This window comes from Eurosta solidaginis, chromosome 1 (assembly GCF_040869045.1).
Source record: "Eurosta solidaginis isolate ZX-2024a chromosome 1, ASM4086904v1, whole genome shotgun sequence".
Taxonomy (NCBI): domain Eukaryota; kingdom Metazoa; phylum Arthropoda; class Insecta; order Diptera; family Tephritidae; genus Eurosta; species Eurosta solidaginis.
The window spans coordinates 336698953-336721029 of NC_090319.1; the positions used below are offsets into that span (position 1 = coordinate 336698953).

The 22077-nt window shown below is 37.0% G+C and overlaps 1 protein-coding gene across 1 annotated transcript in view; it reads right to left on the minus strand.

The window, feature by feature from the left end:
- Cad89D (cadherin-89D) overlaps positions 1-22077 on the minus strand; it is a 104933-nt gene that overhangs the window by 73728 nt on the left and 9128 nt on the right. The window lies entirely within an intron of this gene.

The following is a 22077-nucleotide window of genomic DNA, read 5'->3' on the forward strand; positions in this document are numbered from 1 at the left end:
GCATAGAACAATTTTCGACCCAACGGTATAGTTGAGCAGTTGAAATACATTTCTCCTTCACTTCTTATCGCTCTTCTGACATTAAAGGGTTCCAATGAGTACCTATTGTTTAAAAACTGGTGCGTTGAGAAGTGTCGTGCCATCTCACAAAGCGAACGATATACCGTGACGCAGAGAAGAAAGATATGCGCCTACTTTGATGAAAGGAAAATGATCATGCCACTTTTTAGTGAGAGGAGCTTCTCGAAAAATCTGTCAGATAGTACGATGGATAACGGTAACTGACGAACCGAGCACACTTAAATTTTGAAGTGCTTAATTTTTCTCCTAACTGGGAAGTGGGAGAAACTAATGCTACACAACCGCTTAATCAGCAGGAGCAGTACGTTAACGGACTTTTTGACCTTGACTTTCGTTTGTCTCGACAGCACTTAAATTTTCAATTACCAATACAGTTTCAAGTAGCATTTGATGACAATAGTGATTATTCGCTGGATTTCTAGATTGACGTTATTGTTTGCGTTAATACTGGTTCTAGAATAAGGAAGGTCTTTAACTTCAACTAAATTATTGCATCTCGTGGCGGCAAATACGCCAATGCGCAGGCTCTTTGCGTGATGACAGCTTTACTCTGTTTTTTTCCCTATACACCATTAAGTCCTTATCTTTCGCTTTTTCTCCAGTTTGGAGTAAGCAGAACAAACGCTTTCAAAATTAAATCATTTTTCCTATGCGGTTAATGTCGGCAGCTTGAATTATATTCTTCAGCATGAAATTGTTTAGTTTCCAACGGCTTTTTCCCAGACCTGACTGAGCGGTTTGTTGTTGTAGTAAACCAAACTTATACGCAGCGGCGGACTAAGTAGACAATTGAAAATGCCAAACAAAAATTACACTAGGTGTATTTTTTTTTCAAGCGAGCTTGAAGAAAACGCTTCAACTAGCTAAACAGTTTCATTATGCCAAAACCATACAGATGGTGGAGGTTTATCAGCTAATTGTTACTTTTTTCGCTGCTATGACATTTCTACTTCTAGCGCAGTATGTTTTTAACACTCAACCAGAGAATTACAAAAACAAAATACATGAAATGCGTGTGTTTGTTTGTATGTATGTCACCCTGCCGCCACGCTGTTATTTTGTTATTTTTCTTTATCTGCACATTCGTATGTTAATTTCATTCGCTCGTTCACAATAGTGCCCTATTTTTGAATATGCAACACTATACAACACTATCAATCAGGTCGACAATTACCTAAGCGGTTTCAACTGAAAGCGCTTAGCCAACTCAACTCGATTACTTTTTATTGTTACTTTGCAATTCGGTAAGCTAGCTAATGTTTTAATTGTACTAGTTAGCAACGAAATACAGCTACTATATTAGCTTCTCTTCATACCCGTTCTAATCTACGCCTCGAAATCATAGACAATGTCGAAAAAACTAGACGTCATCTGGAGTGTTCGATAGAAAATTATCGTAACTCCCCAAACCGAAATTGCCTCATTGGTTAAACGCCAAATAAGGATGATAATTTCAGCACTTACAATGTCGGGATAGACATTCCACCATATTTGAGATGTTAGTTATACTCATACCCATGGCATTCTTTGACCTTGTTGGACAGCTTCCTGCAAACAAGCGCCCCCAAAAATTTGTAGGTATTCTCCTTTGCTTCGAAGTAGTAATTTCTTACTGAACATTTAAAAGCTCACTGAAGTGCATCCAACTGCGTTTGAAAATTCAGTAGCTAATAAACACAAAGCTAAGTATGTATACATAATCGTAAACCGAAAATTTTCATTTGCATATTTTGTCTATTTATTTTTTGCCTGTTATAAGAAAAACTTTTTAAATATTTTTATGGTCATTTGCCATACAAAAGCTATCACCAACGATGTTAATATGTACAAATATAGAAACAGACATAAACGTCACATTTAAAACATTCACTTGGCCCATGCGGTTTTATTAAAAAAATTGTCATTGATCAAATGAATAGCAAAAACAAGATAGAGCGTGAAAATTGTAATTTGATTTCATTTTCGCTATCACTGCGGCAATGAAACCAAAATCAAGCAACAACAAAAGTATCGTAATCAAAAGTTTATGAGTGTGAGTGAGCTGCTGTTTTCTTCTTTATAACAAACAGTTTAATTTCATAATGATTAAAAACAAAAATATGAATACGAAGCCAATTTACAACAACAATACGACACACACTCAAGATACCTCCTCCACCAAAACAAATGCATAACCGTAAGGGTAAGGCACACCAGTTAGTTGCAGCCGGTAAAACACCTTTCCAACATCAAATGCATGTATGTATGCGTTTAAGCATTTATTATGCATCTTGAGTGAAAGAACAAAGTAAATAACGTATGTATGTAGCTCTTCTCATACCGCTCTCCAGCAGCTGACCAATTAATACTTCTTGATTGGTGAACGTCATGCTATGTATTGTTGCTGCCAAGTTCGCATTTGGGTATAAAGGGGTCATAATGTGAGTCCGCAGCCCCTTTTTTGGACCGCTAGGGCAGATACCTTACTTTGAGAGATCACATGATTGTGCTACGTTTTTCCATGTGGGTGAACCGTACTGAGCAATGGCCTATGTACTCAAGTTTTTAAGTTGCGGATCGCCCGAGCAATGAAATATTTCGATGGTGCGGCTGTAGTTCATAAAATTTTGTTTCGATTGTGGTCTGGGAATGAAACTACTTCAAAATAGCGGTCTGGTTTCGGTAGTGATTCCATTCGTTTAACTAATTCTGGAATTCATTTATGTTTTTCCAAAGAAAAAAAATCCATTTAATAGAAGGGATATGGAGCTTAGCAGCGCTCTTGGTGCCGTTTTGATGAGCTTTCCCCTAAAAAAGTTTCTTTTAAAGATGTCATTATTCGCTACCAATTGGGTGAGTGGATGCTGCGCCCAAAGAAGCTCCTGCCTTAACAAATTCGGCGTATCTCTTTTGGAAATTAATTTCTTTGTATTCATAAACCTGAATGGAAGTGGTACTTGATTAGTAGCCATTTTAAATACTTTAGAAAATGCTTTGAAATCGGGTCGTTCCTCGGAAACTGTTTGGCAAACACACCTCGGCGGCAACCGTTATGCGGTGGTGTAACGCTCGCCTACCCCATCGAAATTGGTGATTTGGGAACCGTTGAAGATATGCTCATCCGTGCGCCCGATCTGGCACTGAACACATGGCTTATGAAGTCATTGTCCCTGCAGATATCTCTGGTGATTATTTGCGGTTGGCTGGTGCCTATCTATGTCAACTACTTGAGGATATTTTACCAAGTTTTGTAATATGGTCAAAATCGCCTTTTTTATGAAGGCGGGAAAGAGCTTTCACTTATCTCCCAAGAACTTTACACCGATCATCTTATACATACGGAGTAGGATTGCTTGAGAACGGTTAGTGGCATAGCAACATTCTTATTGTTAACGCACTGAGTCGAAGCTGAGTTGATGGTTTAGGGTGTGCATTCTCTCAGAAAATCGATTTCAGCCGTAGGTTTAGGCTGCTGCCAAGCGGAAGTCTTCGCTATGAAGGGCAAGATGAATGGGACCAAACCACTCTTTGCCAGGTGTGTTGGGACGGGTTCTGGATGCCAAACGGTTAGCGAAACTACTACGATTCACTTAAGCTCATCTCTTAATGGTTATTGAAGCGCTGAAAGGCCATTGCCGTTGGAATTTTGTATTATGGAAAGGCCAGTTGCGTTGGTTGTTTAAAAATACAGGAAGGGTTAACTTGTCCCTTTATGCCTAACTACAGCGATTCTCAAGAGCAGCTTCCCAAATACTTCGTCTACTTTCCTTAAAGCTTGTGTAAAAACTAATCAAGGTGTGATCAATTACACCGTGAAGCCTGCTTGTGATACTGTATAGTCCAATAAGTGAGTTTGAATCTTATGATCGCTGGGCGAAGACAAGTGACGAATTTGAGGTCAAACTTCGTGATCTGATGGCTGCACAATTAGCAGTCTATATGGGACTTTCCAACCATTTATTATAGTATAGTTTTACTGTCTATTTCAACGAAAAAATATTAGAACCTCAGCGAGAGGCAGAGCGCAGTACAAAGCCCTGCTATTTTGGTCTTGGAACTTCACTGAATTACCCCCGATTCGATTGGGCATATAGTTGGTATATTTTTTGCAGCCCCGACACCTACAACCCAATTATAAATAATTTTTCTTAAAAATATTTTCCTTAATCTCATATTAAAATGACTTCCGAGGAAAAGTTGTTAGAGTTAGATAGACCATCAAGGCTTCCCTTATGTATACACCTAATTTCAGTGGAACTGTTGAGGTTTTTAAACCCTCATTTGTCTAATACGACAACGACATGGTGTGAAGTGCAACTCGAAAATTTTACTTCGAATATAACGCCATCTATTTTCTACTTTCCTTCACGCTAGGTGGCGCTCTTCCCTTCGAACATCTGTTGTGAAAAAATGTACAATGTGGGATGACCCCAAGTTTCGAGTCGCTTCCGCTGCAGTCGAGCTAGTATCTGGCAGAAAGTACTAACACAGGGGCATATTATAATTTTCTCTTCAATTTTGTAGCTTGTTTTAGAACGAGTTTACAGAAATTCTGCTGCTAGTTTGGATGAACTTGATTTTACGATTTAAGGATAAAAAATTTTCAAGACATCCCCATTTCATAAAATTGCCTACACACTGTTGCTTATTGTTGTGCCCAGGATGGTCTTATGTAAGTACCTACCATCCCTCAAACTTACCTACGCCTCTGTTCAGTGGTCATAATCCTCACCATCTAATATTCATAATAGATTTGCCGCCGATATGCAACAGTAATAAAGAATAACAAAGCTTTTAAAGAGCATTAAAACTGGTTGAAAACAAAAGAGACTTGAATGATGAAGAAATTCTAGAATGTAATCTAAATAGCCGGCATGAGGGGGCTGAACTAATATACTGCGCTTGAAAACAATAGAATGAAAATAAAAGAATAATGATAGCAGAGGTGTTAAGTGTAAGAGTTTATGAAAACTTGTTGCTGAGAGGAGAAGCACTGCAATGATACCTGAGAGCAGCTATAGAACCCGCGTGCAGTTGACCAGCATGAAATGTGTTTAACGGTGCAGTGAGCGCTTACTCACAGCACAGGCGAATATGATATTAATTAGCATAAACATGAGAAGACATGCAAACACACAAATATTGGTTATGCTACCTGGCATCATAAAAGACTGAGCAACAATAAGTGATTCTTGGGAATTCAATACAATAACTATCGCCGCCATATAAAAATGGTTAAAGATAACTGTTAACCATACGGTAATATCATTTAGCTGTCATCTGGGTATGCGGTTGCAGCTAAACAATCTTGGCTATTATGTCTTCGCTCCTATATTGTGACCTTTCTAAAAAGGCTTGGCTACAGTCTCCCGGTATGAACTCAACGTTAGTTTCGATAAATTGGAGCTTGTCTTTTACACTGAACGATACAAAATTTGCACGTAAACCTACTGCAACTAAACGGTAAGCGTTTTAATCTGGCCGATGAAGCGTAGTTCTGGACAAAAAGTTTATCATTCCAGTTCTGGGTCAAAATAAAGAGTACATTGCATTATATACGTTGCAAAAAATGGGCACTAACTCCCAGTTTACGCAGAAGGCGATTTATACTGCGATTATTCGACCAACCTTGCTGTGAGTGTACTAAAACCGTTGAAAACTCTAGCATACTAAACAGTTCCGAGTTTTCTTCCTTTAAACACAGGTCGCTATGCGACAACAACAGTTGCAGGCAGCAAATTTATGGTAAATGTTCTCAGCAGAGATGAAAGGATGGAGTCAGATCCAGTGGCGTAATGAGGCTTTCTTGCGCCCAGGGAAAATATTTTTTTGGGATTAATCCGGATGTCCCACTTAACGCCAAAGTGGGGGAAAAAGGTGTCGGAAAAATTCAACTTCGACAAATTAATATTCCCCAGTTGGACTAGGTGAATCGTCTAGTTGCGAAGATCTGCAACACCTCTAATGATGGAAGTAAACTGAATGATGTTATGAGCAAATTATGACCATACATGGTTAAATCGTACAATTAACAAAAAAATAAGTAAGGAAGGTTAAGTTCGGGTGTAACCGAACATTACATACTCAGTTGAGAGCTATGGTGACAACATAAGGGAAAATAACCATGTAGGAAAATGAACCGAGGGAAACCCTGGAATGTGTTTGTATGACATGTGTATCAAATGAAAGGCATTAAAGAGTATTTTATGAGGGAGTGGGCCATAGTTCCATAGGTGGACGCCGTTTCGAGATATCGCCATAAAGGTGGACCACGGGTGACTTTGGAATTTGTTTGTATGATATGGGTATCAAATGAAAGGTGTTAATGATTATTTTAAAAGGGCGTGGGGCTTAGTTCTATAGCCGGACCCCTTTTCGAGATATCGCCATAAAGGTGGACCAGGTGTGACTCTAGAATGCGTTTGTACGATATGGGTATCAAATGAAAGGTGTTAATGAGTATTTTAAGAGGGAGTGGGCCTTAGTTCTATAGGCGGACGCCTTTTCGAGATATCGCCATAAAGATGGACCGGGTGTGAACTTAGAATGCGTTTGTACGATATGTGTATCAAATGAAAGGTGTTAATGAGTATTTTAAAAGGGAGTAATCCTTAGTTCCATAGGTGGACGCCGTTTCGAGATATCGCCATAAAGGTGGGCCAGGGGTGACTCTAGAATTCGTTTGTGCAATATGGGTATCAAACGAAAGGAGTTAATGAGTATTTTAAGAGGGAGTGGGCCTTTCTGGGCCAGGGGTGACTCTAGACTTTGTTGTACGATATGGGTATCAAATGAAAGGTGTTAATGAGTATTTTTAAAAGGGAGTGGGCCTTCGTTCTATAGGTGTTCGCCTTTTCGAAATATCGCCATAAAGGTGGACCAGGGGTGACTCTAGAATGAGTTTGTACGATATGGGTATCAAATTAAAGGTATTAATGAGAGTTTTAAAAGGGAGTGGTGGTAGTTGTATATGTGAAGGCGTTTTCCAGATATCGACCAAAATGTGGACCAGGGTGACCCAGAACATCATCTGTTGGATACCGCTAATTTATTTATATATGTAATACCTGCCAAGATTTTAAGGGTTTTTTATTTCGCCCTGCAGAACTTTTTCATTTTCTTCTACTTAATATGGTAGGTGTCACAACCATTTTATAAAGTTTTTTCTAAAGTTATATTTCGCGTCAATAAAACAATCCAATTACGTTACCATGTTTCATCCCTTTTTTCGTATTTGGTATAGAATTATGGCATTTTTTTCAATTGTCGTAATTTTCGATATCGAAAAAGTGGGCGTGGTCATAGTCGGATTTCGTTCATTTTTCATACCAAGATAAAGTGAGTTCAGATAAGTACGTGAACTGAGTTTAGTAAAGATATATCGATTTTTGCTCAAGTTATCGTGTTAACGGCCATGCGGAAGGACAGACGGACGACTGTGTATAAAAACTGAGCGTGGCATCAACCGATTTCGCCCATTTTCACAGAAAACAGTTAACGCCATAAAATCTATACCCCTACTAAATTTCAAAAGGATTGGTTAATTTTTGTTCGACTTATGGCGTTAAAAGTATCCTAGACAAATTAAAAGAAAAAGGGCGGAGCCACGCCCATTTTTAAATTTTCTTTTACTTTTGTATTTTGTTGCACCATATCATTACTGGAGTTGAATCTTGATATAATTTACGTATATGCTGTAAAGATATTAAATTTTTTGTTAAAATTTTACTTTAAAAAAAATTTTTTTTAAAAGTGGGCGTGGTCCTTCTCCGATTTTGCTAATTTTTATTAAGCGTACATACAGTAATAAGGGTAACGTGCCTGCCAAATTTCATCATGATATCTTCAACGACTGCCAAATTACAGCTTGCAAATTTTTAAATTACCTTCTTTTAAAAGTGGGCGGTGCCACGCCCATTGTCCAAAATTTTACTAATTTTCTATTTTGCGTAATAAGTTCAACTCATCTACCAAGTTTCGTCGCTTTATCGGTCTTTTGTAATGAATTATCGCACTTTTTCGGTTTTTCGAAATTTTCGATATCGAAAAAGTGGGCGTGGTTATAGTCCGATATCGTTCATTTTAAATAGCGATCTGAGATGAGTGCTCAGGAACCTACATACCAAATTGCATCAAGATACCTCGAAATTTACTCAAGTTATCGTGTTAACGGACGGACGGGCGGACGGACGGACGGACATGGCTCAATCAAATTTTTTTCCGATCCTGATTATTTTGATATATGGAAGTCTATATCTATCTCGATTCCTTTATATATGTACAACCAACCGTTATCCAATCAAACTTAATATACTCTGTGAGCTCTGCTCAACTGAGTATAAAAATTATAAAACCGAACTAAAAAAAATACATACCAAATTTTCAATCTATTTTATTTTTGTTTTTTATCGGGCATTTGTAAAGTCAAATATACAAAATTTTGTTTTGGTTTCATTTGATTTGGCATTTCGACAAAGTTTTTGAGAGAGATTTTAAAATTTTTTTTGTAAATCAAAAAATCGTTACGGCCGCCGAGTAGAGAGAATGGTTTTACCTTCCTATATTTTTATCATTGGCTGAAGATATCATCTATAAGTAGACTCAAATGCACATTTAATAATATATGATTATAATACATTAGTAATAATATACCTTAGTAATACTGAGATAGCCAAGTTTGAAAAAACATCTTCTCCATACGAGATTATAAAAGTAAGTCATTCTAACGGAGTTTTAGGTTCAATTTCTTTTCTACTGCAAAGTAATATCTTGCAGTCACACATTTCGAGAAAAAGTTCTGTTCCACCGAAATCTGTATTATAAAATTCACCCAAGTTCTTATTCGTCGTTATCTCTAGCCGATTCTATGGGCATTTGCCTTCTTACACGTTTTACTATATCAATATCCCATTTTTCACAAAGAGACTTCGCTTTTTCTATTGCTTCTTCACAGAAAGTGTCTCGAATTTCGGATTCACGTTTGCCAGTTTTCGTCAAGTCATTTTTTAATAATTCCTATCGTAAAGTTGAAAAACAATATACGCTTTCAATTATTTCACAACCTGTGGCAAGTTTTCTGGATATGTGCATACATTTTTTAGTCCAGATATCAGCTTTAATAAAAATACAAACTATTCAGAAAGTTCTGCTGGGCGGACCATTTGGCGCCACCCTGTGAGTAGCCCCGGAACAGGATCCCCCCCCCCCCCCCTCTCACTACGCCACTTGTCATATCGGTGCTTCGCGGCTGACTGCAATATTTCCAAATACACCGAAGGTTCTAAGTTGAACAGTAGGTTTAAAAGATTGGTATAGCCAAAGGACCGAAACCTCCAACACTCTTTTATACTATCTAATCGCTGTAGTGTCTTCCAGGCAAATGTATCCACGCCGCTGTTCATATAAGAAAACATACTATCGGCAAAGAAATGCTTTTGTATAGCGATATCAAGTTCCTAGCCTCTTACATAGGAGATGACCCAACAGAATAACATATACCTCACATGAGTCTCGGGACATAGACGTACTTGCTAAGCAGGGCACGACAAAGCAGATTCTTCCTGAAAAAGAATGCCTAGGTGTATTCTTTGCCACATGCAAACGAATTCTATAGTAGTACACCCTAAGTAGAAATAAACTCTTCCGAATTGTAGGAGTACTAAATGTGCGCTGTCTTATTGGCATACTTGATGAAAATCAATGCAAGAGTTGCAAGATAAATTCAGGCCTATTCCTGGAATAATTTTGAAGTAATGACTCTGTTTCCACAAGTCCAACTCCCATTTAGGGGCAATTGCGTTGAGAAATGACAGTATTTTAACAAAGTAAGTCATGAATCTACATGCGTAATCATGCAGATATACGTCTAGAAAACCAATGTTTTAAGTAACTAGAGCTCACCCGGGGGTTGAAGGCAAACAACAAAAGAGGTAGCTTTATCAGAAACTAATAATTTCCGGCTTTGTTAAAATAACTTCGTTGGCTTATTATCGAAAGCAGCCAATATCGACAAGCTATAATTTTATTATTGGCTTATTATCGATATCGAGTTATCGGCTTCTTATCAGCTTGCTAAAGGACGGGCTACAGATGTGTCATTGATCTTATATTGAAGCTTTATCGGTATCTATTTCATAACAAACCGATGTTTCGTCGATAACAAATTGATAGCACGCCGATAACTAATTAATAGAAATCGATTACTTTAGGATATCAAATCAATAACGTTTTGATAACAAATAACTTTTCGATAAATTTTCGAGAATTTTTTGATACCAAATCTATATCCATATAACTCTTCTACCAATAATGGATACAATTTTTATTATTAATCGGAAATTTACCGATAGCACATTGACAACTTTTTGATAACAAATCAATATTTTTTTAATAAAAAACAATAACTTTTACATTACAAATCGATAACTTTCTGATAACATATCGATAATTAATCGATAACTTCTCGATTGTAAATATATAACAAGTCGACGAATCGTCGTATCGGTAACTCATTCATAATCTTTGCTGTCGCTAGCAAACTTATTCTACTTCGATAACAAATGGATAACTCTTCGATAAGAAATGGATAACACGCACATAGCCCGTCGATAACAAATCGATAACAATGCGCTAACACTTCAATAACAAATTGGTAACACGCCTTGCCATATTTGAATTTTCTTTCTGTCCTACAGCGGAAATGGGAGACAATCATGCAAAGCACCAGTTTTGCTTAAGTCTGTGCTATATGAATTTAAGTTACCCTGCAGCGAGCCGCACTAGTTCCGAACTAGCGCAAAACTAAGTACTATAAAAGGAGGCAGTACCAAGTTCCTCATGGAACTAACGGGTGGGGGCGGGATGGCCTAGAAGGTTTAATGTGGTCGTATTATTCGTTGTTTCAATGGTGCTTGTTACCGGAACGTACCGAATCGATATTCGGCAACGGACTATAAACGTCGATAACATTCCACAAAGCCTTCGGGGAATGTGTTTATTTTTAATACAACAAAAAATCCAACAGTTCTTGTTCTGTCGCCTTGCCGGACTTTAAACTCACACTGTAAACATTTTGATGTTTTATGGCAATAATCCGTTCTTAGCTCTCTCAGTCGCAGGCGGTGCTGAGATAGTTGCAGCCTTTGATTGATAAATTTAAATATATATTACTCAGACCTATGCGCTGTTGGTGCAAATAACCGTCACAGCCTGCATCTGATTAGCACCAGTTTGGATGTAGTCATTAAACCTCTAGTACGGAATTGTAGGTTTAATCGAGTTTCTCCCATTTGCAGGGTAATTGCTCAAAGGCAGTAACAATTTCAGAATCACCTACAACTCAACTATTCTGTATTCCCTCACATAGCATACCACTTACAAAGACTACGCTTAGACTAACCTTACGCTTGTATTATTGATTCCCTCATACCGTGAGCAAAGATGTTTATACATCAAACAAAATCTAAATTAAACAATATTAATCATCGTGCAATGAATATAAAAAATCTCTTTTCCAGCCTTCCAAATTACCTCTTTAACTAAAAATATATTTGGTTTAGCGTTGATTCAGAGATAGTCAAGATTTCACCTACAGCTTGGCCGCGCATGCGCAGGACTGGCGAGAGGGGGAAGGCGGGATTTCTCCCGGATCCGGGGTTTCTCAGGGGGCCCGCGATTTAGAGATATTAAGACATTTTTTTTTAATTCAGGAGAGTCTTTAGTTGTTCCATGTGCAAATTTTAAGCCGAATTTCAAAAGCAACGAAGATTGATAACAAGTTTTTGCCTGGCCCTGAGGAGACCATAAAAACATGAAACAACAAGTAAGGATGGTTAAGTTCGGGTGTTACCGAACATTACATACTCAGTTGAGAGCTATGGTGACAACAAACGGGAAAATAACCATGTGGGAAAATGAACCGAGGGAAACCCTGGGATGTGTTTGTATTACATGTGTATCAAATGAAAGGTATTAAAGAGTATTTTATGAGGGAGTGGGCCATAGTTCTATAGGTGGACGCCATTTAGGGATATAGCCATAAAGGTGGATCAGGGTTGACTCTAGAATGCGTTTGTACGATATGGGTATCAAATTAAAGGTATTAATGAGAATTTTAAAAGGGAGTGGTGTGAAGGCGTTTTCCAGATATCGACCAAAATGTGGGCCAGGTTGACCCAGAACATCATCTGTTGGATACCGCTACTTTATTTATATATGTAATACCTGCCAAGATTTTAAGGGTTTTTTATTTGACCTGCAGAACCTTTTCATTTTCTTCCACTTAATATGGTAGGTGTCACAACCATTTTATAAAGTTTTTTCTAAAGTTATATTTCGCGTCAATAAAACAATCCAATTACCTTACCATATTTCATCCTTTTTTTCGTATTTGGTATAGAATTATGGCATTTTTTCATTTTTCGTAATTTTCGATATCGAAAAATCATAGTCGGATTTCCTTCATTTTTCATACCAAGATAAAGTGAGTTCAGATAAGTACGTGAACTGAGTTTAGGAAAGATATATCGATTTTTGCTCAAGTTATCGTGTTAAAGGCCATGCGGAAGGACAGACGGACGACTGTGTATAAAAACTGGGCGTGGCATTAACCGATTTCGCCCATTTTCACAGAAAACAGTTAACGTCATAAAATCTATGCCCCTACCAAATTTCAAAAGGATTGGTAAATTTTTATTCGACTTATGGCATTAAAAGTATCCCAGACAAATTAAATGAAAAAGTGCGGAGCCACGCCCATTTTGAAATTTTCTTTTATTTTTGCATTTTGTTTCACCATATCATTACTGGAGTTGAATGTTGACAAAATTTACTTATATCCTGCAAAGATATTAAATTATTTGTTAAAATTTGACTTAAAAAATTTTTTTTTTTTATAAGTGAGCGTGGCCGTTCTCCGATTTTGCTAATTTTTATTAAGCGTACATATAGTAATAGGAGTAACGTTTCTGCCAAATTTCAACGATTGCCAAATTACAGCTTGCAAAAGTTTTAAATTACCTTCTTTTAAAAGTGGGCGGTGCCACGCCCATTGTCCAAAATTTTACTAATTTTCTATTCTGCGTCATAAGTTCAACTCACCTACCAAGTTTCGTTGCTTCAGCTGTCTTTTGTAATGAATTATCACACTTTTTCGGTTTTTCGAAATTTTCGATATCGAAAAAGTGGGCGTGGTTATAGTCCGATATCGTTCATTTTAAATAGCGATCTGAGATGAGTGCTCAGGAACCTACATACCAAATTTCATCAAGATATCTCAAAATTTACTCAAGTTATCGTGTTAACGGACGGACGGACGGACATGGCTCAATCAAATTTTTTTTCGATCCTGATTATTTTGATATATGGAAGTCTATATCTATCTCGATTCCTTTATATATGTACAACCAACCGTTATCCAATCAAACTTAATATACTCTGTGAGCTCTGCTCAACTGAGTATAAAAATATATGTTTACATGAGGTCATCAAAAGAGTCCTGTTATTTTTCCACTTGATTATCATGACGAGGCATTTCCTACCTCGTTATTAAACAGAATCTTGCCAAATGGAGGGAAAGTGGAGCGTGACTGGTTAGTGTGGAGTGCCAGTAGCAATGCTTTTTATTACCTACCATGTCGTCTGTTAAACACCAATACTTTAAATCGACCTAAAAATAGTTCTGCGGGTATTCGAAATTCCAGGTAAGGAAGAAGCTATACGATAAACTGCCATCACACGAAAATACTCAAGATTACTTTAAATGTTATATTCAATGGCGATCTTTACAAAATCTAATTCAAAAGGAGGCTACAATTGATACACTTATCATTGAACAGCTAATCACTGAAACTCAAACGTGGAAAGAAATTGTATGTAGAATTTTGGTCACTATTTTATTTTTGGGTGTAAGAGGCCTAGCTTTCAAAGGCGAACGTATATATATTGGTGAACGAAACGAAGGACATTTTTTGGGCATCTATGATCTCATAAGCCAATATGATCCGATACTTAGAGATCATTTGGAGAAAGTTAGGATTTCACAACAGCAGCACAAACGTTTACAAGTTCACTATCTTTCCCCAGACATTCAAAACGAGTTTATAGAAATTTGTGCAAAGCACTTGAGGGAATCTAATTAGATCAAGGCAAGAAAGCCAAGTATTTTGCTATTATCATTGATGCTATCCCTGATGGTAGTCACGTTGACCACGTTCATTTTGCGCTAACTCCATTTCAATTCGAAAGCAACAAATTTTACAATGCAAGAACGGTTTTTGACTTTCTTGAATTGTAACCAAAAAACTGGTCAGAAAATCGCTGATCTAATTTGCCATACTCTAGGTAAACATGAAATCCCATTAAAAGATTGTCGTGCACAAGGGTACGATAACGGCGCCAAAATGAAAGGAGCTTACAACGAAGCACTACGTCACATTCTCGACAAAAACTCGAATGCTGATCTCAAGTACATCAACAAGTTCGAATGTATCTTGCTGTCCTCAATTTGGTTCAAAATACTGACTACTATTAATGAAAGAAACGTGGTCCTCCAAGCTAGAGACACCACCAAAGATGTTGAGGTCCGACATCTAGATGCCTTATTAGCTGATTTGAAGTCGATCAGGAACCAATGGGAAACAATTTTAAACGAATGCAAAACAGTTGCTATTCAATTGAACATCTCGCCAAAGTTTCCGGACATACGAAAGAGAAAACCCAAAAGACATTCTGAAGAAAATTTAAATGAGATGATTACGGGTGATTCAGAGTTTGATTTTAAAAACAATATATTCCTGGTGATCGTTGATTCGGTAATCACTGGCAATACTGAACGATTGGCAGCTATGAGAAATTTGAGTCGGGCATTTGTCAAAGCTTAGAATGCGTAATAATTCCCTTGAAACACATTTACGTAGCAAATTTTGATAAAGGTATGTCACCATTGGAATTGCTAAATGCCATCTACATATGTTAACAAGTAAGGAAGGTTAAGTTCGGGTGTAACCGAACATTACATACTCAGTTGAGAGCTATGGTGACAACATAAGGGAAAATCACCATTTAGGAAAATGAACCGAGGGAAACCCTGGAATGTGTTTGTATGACATGTGCATCAAATGAAAGGAGTTAAAGAGTATTTTATGAGGGAGTGGACCATAGTTCTATAGGTGGACGCCATTTAGGGATATCGCCATAAAGGTGGATCAGGGTTGACTCTAGAATTTGTTTGTACGATATGGGTACCAAATTAAAGGAATTAAAGAGTATTTTAAAAGGGAGTGATCCTTAGTTCCATAGGTGGACGCCGTTTCGAGATATCGCTATAAAGGAGGACCAGGGGTGACCCTAGAATTTGTTTGTACGATATGGATATCAAATGAAAGGGGTTAATGAGTATTTTAAAAGGGAGTGGGCCTTAGTTCTATAGGTGGACGCCTTTTCGAGATATCGCCATAAAGGTGGACCAGGGGTGACTCTAGAATGTGTTTGTACGATATGGGTATCAAATGAAAGGTGTTAATGAGTATTTTAAAAGGGAGTAATCCTTAGTTCCCTAGGTGGACGCCGTTTCGAGATATCGCCACAAAGGTGGACCAGGGGTGACCCTAGAATTTGTTTGTACAATATGGGCATCAAACGAATGGTGTTAATGAGTATTTTAATAGGGAGTGGGCCTTAGTTCTATAGGTGGATGCCGTTTCGAAATATCGCCATGAAGGTGGACCAGGGGTGACTCTAGAATGTGTTTGTACGATATGGGTATCAAATTAAAGGTATTAATGATGGTTTTAAAAGGGAGCGGTGGTAGTTGTATATGTGAAGGCGTTTTCCAGATATCGACCAAAATGTGGACCAGGGTGACCCAGAACATCATCTGTTGGATACCGCTAATTTATTTATATATATAATACCACGAATAGTATTCATGCCAAGATTTCAAGGGTTTTTTATTTCGCCCTGCAGAACTTTTTCATTTCATTCTACTTAATATGGTAGGTTTAACACCCATTTTACAAAGTTTTTTTCTAAATCTATATTTTGCGTCAATAAACTAATCCAAATACCATGTTTCATCCCTTTTTTCATATTTGGTATAGAATTTTGGCATTTTTTCGTTTTTCGTAATTTTCGATATCGAAAAAGTGGGCGTGGTCATAGTCCGATTTCGGTCATTTTTTATACCAATACAAAGTGAGTTCAGATAAGTACGTGAACTGAGTTTAGGAAAGATATATCGATTTTTGCTCAAGTTATCGTGTTAACGGCCGAGCGGAAGGACAGACGGTGGACTGTGCATAAAAACTGGGCGTGGCTTCAACCGATTTCGCCCTTTTTCAGAGAAATATGTTACCGTCCCAGAATCTAAGCCCCTGTCAAATTTCACAAGGATTGTTTCACCATATCATTACTGGAGTTGAATGTTGACATAATTTACTTATATACTGTAAAGATATTAAATGTAAGCTCTGCTCAACTGAGTATACAAATCCGTATACGATTTTTCCCAACATTTGTGTTGCTTTACGTATCTTTTGCACTATACTTTGTCACTGTAACTAGTGCAGAAAGTTCCTTCAGCGTCCTTTCAAGAATAAAAACTTTCATAGATCGTGTTCATCTCAAGAGCGAGTTTCAGGACTTGCCACGCTTTGTGTTGAATCCGTTTTGGCAACACAGTTAAATTTTGATATTATTATAAAAATTTTGCTGCGAAAAAAGCAAGTAAAGCCAGTCTTTGATATACGAACTTTCTATATTGAATAATTTAAATTTATCAGAAATGTATTAAAATGTTACCAAATAACTAGGAAAGATTATTTGAAACAATATGTGGCTGTTAAAAGAGGATTTTATTTCTACGTTACAATAAAATAGTATAAATAGTAAATATTCTGTGTTAATTTTATTGTCAGCTCTTAGTCCAAAAATCACTTAGTTGATCTGGCAAAATTTTTTTTATGTAGTCCATCAATAATGATTCATGAATGAGACGTCATTAATTCAAGTTAATCAAATCAAACTGAATTCCAGCGCCTCTACAATTGCCGCCTTTTATACTCTTTGATTTCAACCATCGCATCTTCTAGGCGCTTTCAGAATCTACTAGTCCAGCAGCTCTCAAACTTCTCAGCTGTAACTACAATTGCACAATTTTATAGTTTTTCTCATTGCATACTTATAGGGGTATCTCAGATATATGCATGTGTTTGTGCATTGACTCTCCGCTGCTCGTATACGTACATGGTACATATGTGCAGACGCAATTATTGTTTCGTTTATGTAGATACATAATGATTGAATTATTGATGTGAATTCGCGTCACTGCTTAGCATCGGCTTAGAGATAGCAGCACCCCTTAGTTTTGCTAATATTCGTAACAATATATTACTCAGACTTATGCGCTGTTGGTGCAAATAACCGTCACAGCCTGCATCTGATTAGCACCAGTTTGGATGTAGTCATTAAACCTCTAGTACGGAATTGCAGGTTTAATCGAGTTTCTCCCATTTGCAGGGTAATTACTCAAAGGCAGTAAATATCTCAGAATCAACATTTGTGTTGCTTTACGTATCTTTTGCACTATACTTTGTCACTGTAACTAGTGCAGAAGTTCCTTCAGCGTCCTTTCAAGAATAAAAACTTTCATAGATCGTGTTCATCTCAAGAGCGAGTTTCAGGACTTGCCACGCTTTGTGTTGAATCCGTTTTGGCAACACAGTTAAATTTTGATATTATTATAAAAATTTTGCTGCGAAAAAAGCAAGTAAAGCCAGTCTTTGATATACGAACTTTCTATATTGAATAATTTAAATTTATCAGAAATGTATTAAAATGTTACCAAATAACTAGGAAAGATTATTTGAAACAATATGTGGCTGTTAAAAGAGAATTTTATTTCTACGTTACAATAAAATAGTATAAATAGCAAATATTCTGTGTTAATTTTATTGACAGCTCTTAGTCCAAAAATCACTTAGTTGATGTGGCAAACATTTTTTTTATGTAGTCCATCAATAATGATTCATGAATGAGACGTCATTAATTCAAGTTAATCAAATGTATTAGTGGATTTTTTATAGGAGGCCCGTAAACTGTTTAGTCCCGGACCCGGATTTTGTCTCTACGGCCCTGCGCATGCGCCAATGCAGCTTTTAATCAGCGAACAAAACAAAACATCTAAAGTACGGCAAATCGATTAAACCAGTTACGCTTGTAGTATGCAACCGGGCATTAAATTGGAAGAACTTCAATTTGTTAATAAATCAGAAATATCAACACTCATATTAGATCATAAATAATTGCCTATGTGCATATAAAATTTTGTAAGTTGATATTAGCTCATACTGGATTTTATATAATTGGTGCATACTACTCATATATAGCATCTACCACTTTTTGTTTGTACTTCTTTGCTGACATGTACGTATGTAAATCCCACATTTTCCTTTTTCATTTTGTTGCGTTTTATTGTTTGTAAATAGAAAAACAGGATGGGAAATGCGGTCAACGGCGGCAAAAAAGCTGACCCAACTGCAGCTGAGGGATATTGCAGAAACAATGCACAATGTTGCTTGACTTTTTTTCCAAAAAACTTAAATATTATCTTTTATTTTTTAACTTTCTTTCAACAAAGGCAGTGGTTCATATGTATATACGAGTACAAAGCCTTCTCCACCGTTTTGCCAAGTTTAAACACTTGGTCGCCGAACTCCTTTGTTGTGGGTTTGGTTAGTGGTACAAATTGGCTGTGGTTGTGGTGGCCAAGTCTAAAAAGCTGTTCTTAACCTGTATTTTCACATTGACCGCAACATGATAATATGAAAGTCAATGACTATTAATGGCACCTGAATTTTTTAACTGGGCTAAGTAAAAGCCTGCGGACTTAAGCGGTTTGGGGCGAATTAGGTGCATATATGCTAATGTGTGTACTTCCAATACACACATACATATGTACATTATACTCCCAGCAAAAACCAGCATAAGCGATTGTAAGCAATAAGGAATACTGGTTTTAGTCCTGACAGACAAACTTAAGAATAAAGTAAGTATAGTACATCATACGCCTTCTAATAACGCCTCAGTTTAGACTTCTTTACGCCACAAATAAGCCTTATGGCTGAGATAAATAAAAATAAAAAAATTTACTTTTCCTAAACTTAAACGGGCTACATGATAAATAAATGCTAACAATAGTAGATACATTTTTTTACTTTATTCGAATTCTTCCTCGGTCTCTTTCCTGGGGGTGACGACCTTCCATCATTAGCCGTATCAATAGCAATTATTTTCGTTTTTAAGTCCTTTACCTCCAGCGCGGATTCGATGTACAATGCTTTGATTATGGAGGCTAAGCGCTTGATTTCAGCTTGCCTATTATTACGCTCTTTAAAAAACTCAAACAGATCACCATTCGATCTCCCTAATATGGTCACCTTATTTTCGTTCCTTCCCGAGTCCTGAGGATTTTGAAGATCTTCCGCTGCCTTCTTATGAGGTAACTTAATGAAGAAGTGCTTGTTTTAGCCTTCTCCTCTCTTGCTCTTTGAGTAACAGCCGGAGATGCTCCTTGGCTGCCGTTGGCTTCTCCTCCTTTTGATTTTGTTCCCGTGTGCGAGGAGACATTTTGACGTAGGGCCGATAGACTATATACTCAAATATAAGCTTTTTTAATTATTAAGAATTGAGCTTTTTTCCTTCCTGAATGTGTATCCCTCGCCGCGTAGTTGCCTCCCTATCTCGCATAGGTATTCCCTTGGTGCAGCCTCGATGTGGGTTGTGGATGCTTAAATTATGGGCGGAATCTATTCGTCCCGTCACTGGGGTTCACAGGGTGCATGAGGCCTTTTAAGCAAAACCCTACTCCAATTAAAACTTCTTATCTTAAACATCGATTGTATTTGATATATATTATACATATACTATATGACCGACATTAATAATTTTTTTCAGAAAACAATGTATGCCTTAAATGTACCCATCCTGTGATATTTAAAACTTCTATCTAATGGAAAAAATTGATATAGAGGTTTGATCCGGTCGGGTCCGACAAATACTTAATAAGGTACACGAAATAAACCGCTTTCAGAATTGCATCAAGTTATTTCAAAAACTGAGAGACTAGTTTGCGCCCAAACAGATAGTCAGGCAGACGGGCGGCTAACTCAATTCACCTCTTCATCCCTATCATTTCTGTATACTTATTGGTGGGTCTATATCTTCTCCTTTGAAGACTTATAATTTTAAGATTCGTGCCAAACTTATATACCATTTTATTTTCATGAAAGTAATAAATAAATGACATTGAATTGTATTATGCAATATTTCAGAATGGAGCACAACAGAAATTTAAAAAATAACGGCATTTACAATGTACATCTGTTTTTAAAGTGGTATCACAAATAACACAACACATACGCGGAACACTATTATGTGGAGCAGAAGTATCGTTAGAGCACGAGTTATGACGAATGAAGAGTAATGACGAAACCCATTAGAAATAAGTTTATTTATATCTGTGACAATTTATTGAAGCAACCTGCTATGGAATCGTAACATACGATCACGGATCGAAAATGGTTTTCACACAAGCGATAAAAATAAGGCTATCCAATTATTTAAAAAATAATAATATATTATGGATTAAGTGAGTAAGCGTTGTCCCTATTTCGCATATTTCATTAATCCAATACACCATTTCGGAGCTATAGTGATTTAAAAAACGGATTTCGATCACGGATCGTATGTAACGATTCGGCCCCTGTTTCGATCTCTGACAAATTGGATTAATTCAATTCAATTCAATTCAGTTTATTAGGTCTATGATTGCAATAATTTTACAGACTAGCATTTACAAATCAGAATCTTAATTATAGATAGATATTAAAATTGGAATTATACATAATATGAATCTAATTTAGCACTAAAACACGATCTCGGGAGTGCGAAATCAAGATCAATACTACGAAAAATTTTGTTAAATTCATCGAGGGCCCTAGAAATAGGATCATAATTATGGTAATTAGTTCTAATTAGATTAACGTGAAACGGATATTGCGCACGGAGAGTTCTACTTGGTACATAGAAATCTACTTGTGCCAGCAGTTCCGCGCAGTCAACTAAGCCACATATTAAATCATATACAAACATCAAAGATTGAATGCAACGTCTAGACGAAAGCGACTTAATGCTTATGAGGGCACACCGTGCACCATATGATGGCAGCGGTTCAGCGAAGTGAAGCGGTTGGAGAGCAAATCTTTCCAGTCTATGAGAGTGAACAGAGTAAATCGGATTCCATATTAGATGCATAATCCAATTTTGAACGTACTAAGGAATTATATAAGCTTTTTCTTGTGTATGGATCTTTGAAGTCTCTGCCATATCGCCGCAAAAAGGCGAGATTGGAATAGGCCTTCGGAATAATGAAGCTGATATGATTTGTGAAAGAGAAACTAGAGTCAAACATTACCCCAAGATCAACAAATTCACGGACAGTAGAAAGGTTATGGTCAAAAAGGGTATACGCAGAATTAAATGTGTTGACGTTTTTCGAAAGCGTCATATGAAAAAATTTTTTGATATTAAGGCATAAGTTGTTTATAGCTCTCCAATTAGTTAAACTGTTTAAATTATCCTGTAAGAGAGAACCATCTGACATGCTCGTGATCGTTCTAAAAACTTTTAGGTCATCTGCGTAGAGCAAATATTGTGAATTTTTAAAGCAGGCTCCTATATCATTGATAAAGAGAAGAAATAAAATTGGTCCAAGTATACTTCCCTGAGGTACTCCGGACGTGGATACAAATGAATATGACTTGACATTCTCAATTTCAACAAACGAGATTCTATTGGAAAGATATGAACCCATCCAGCATAGAAAAGCAGAGTGGAATCCAATTAACTCAAGCTTACGCAATAAAATGCTGTGAGTAACTGTATCAAAAGCCTTTGCGAAATCAGTGTGAACAACATCTACTTGATGACCTTTTTTACATGACGAAATACAAAATTGAGAAA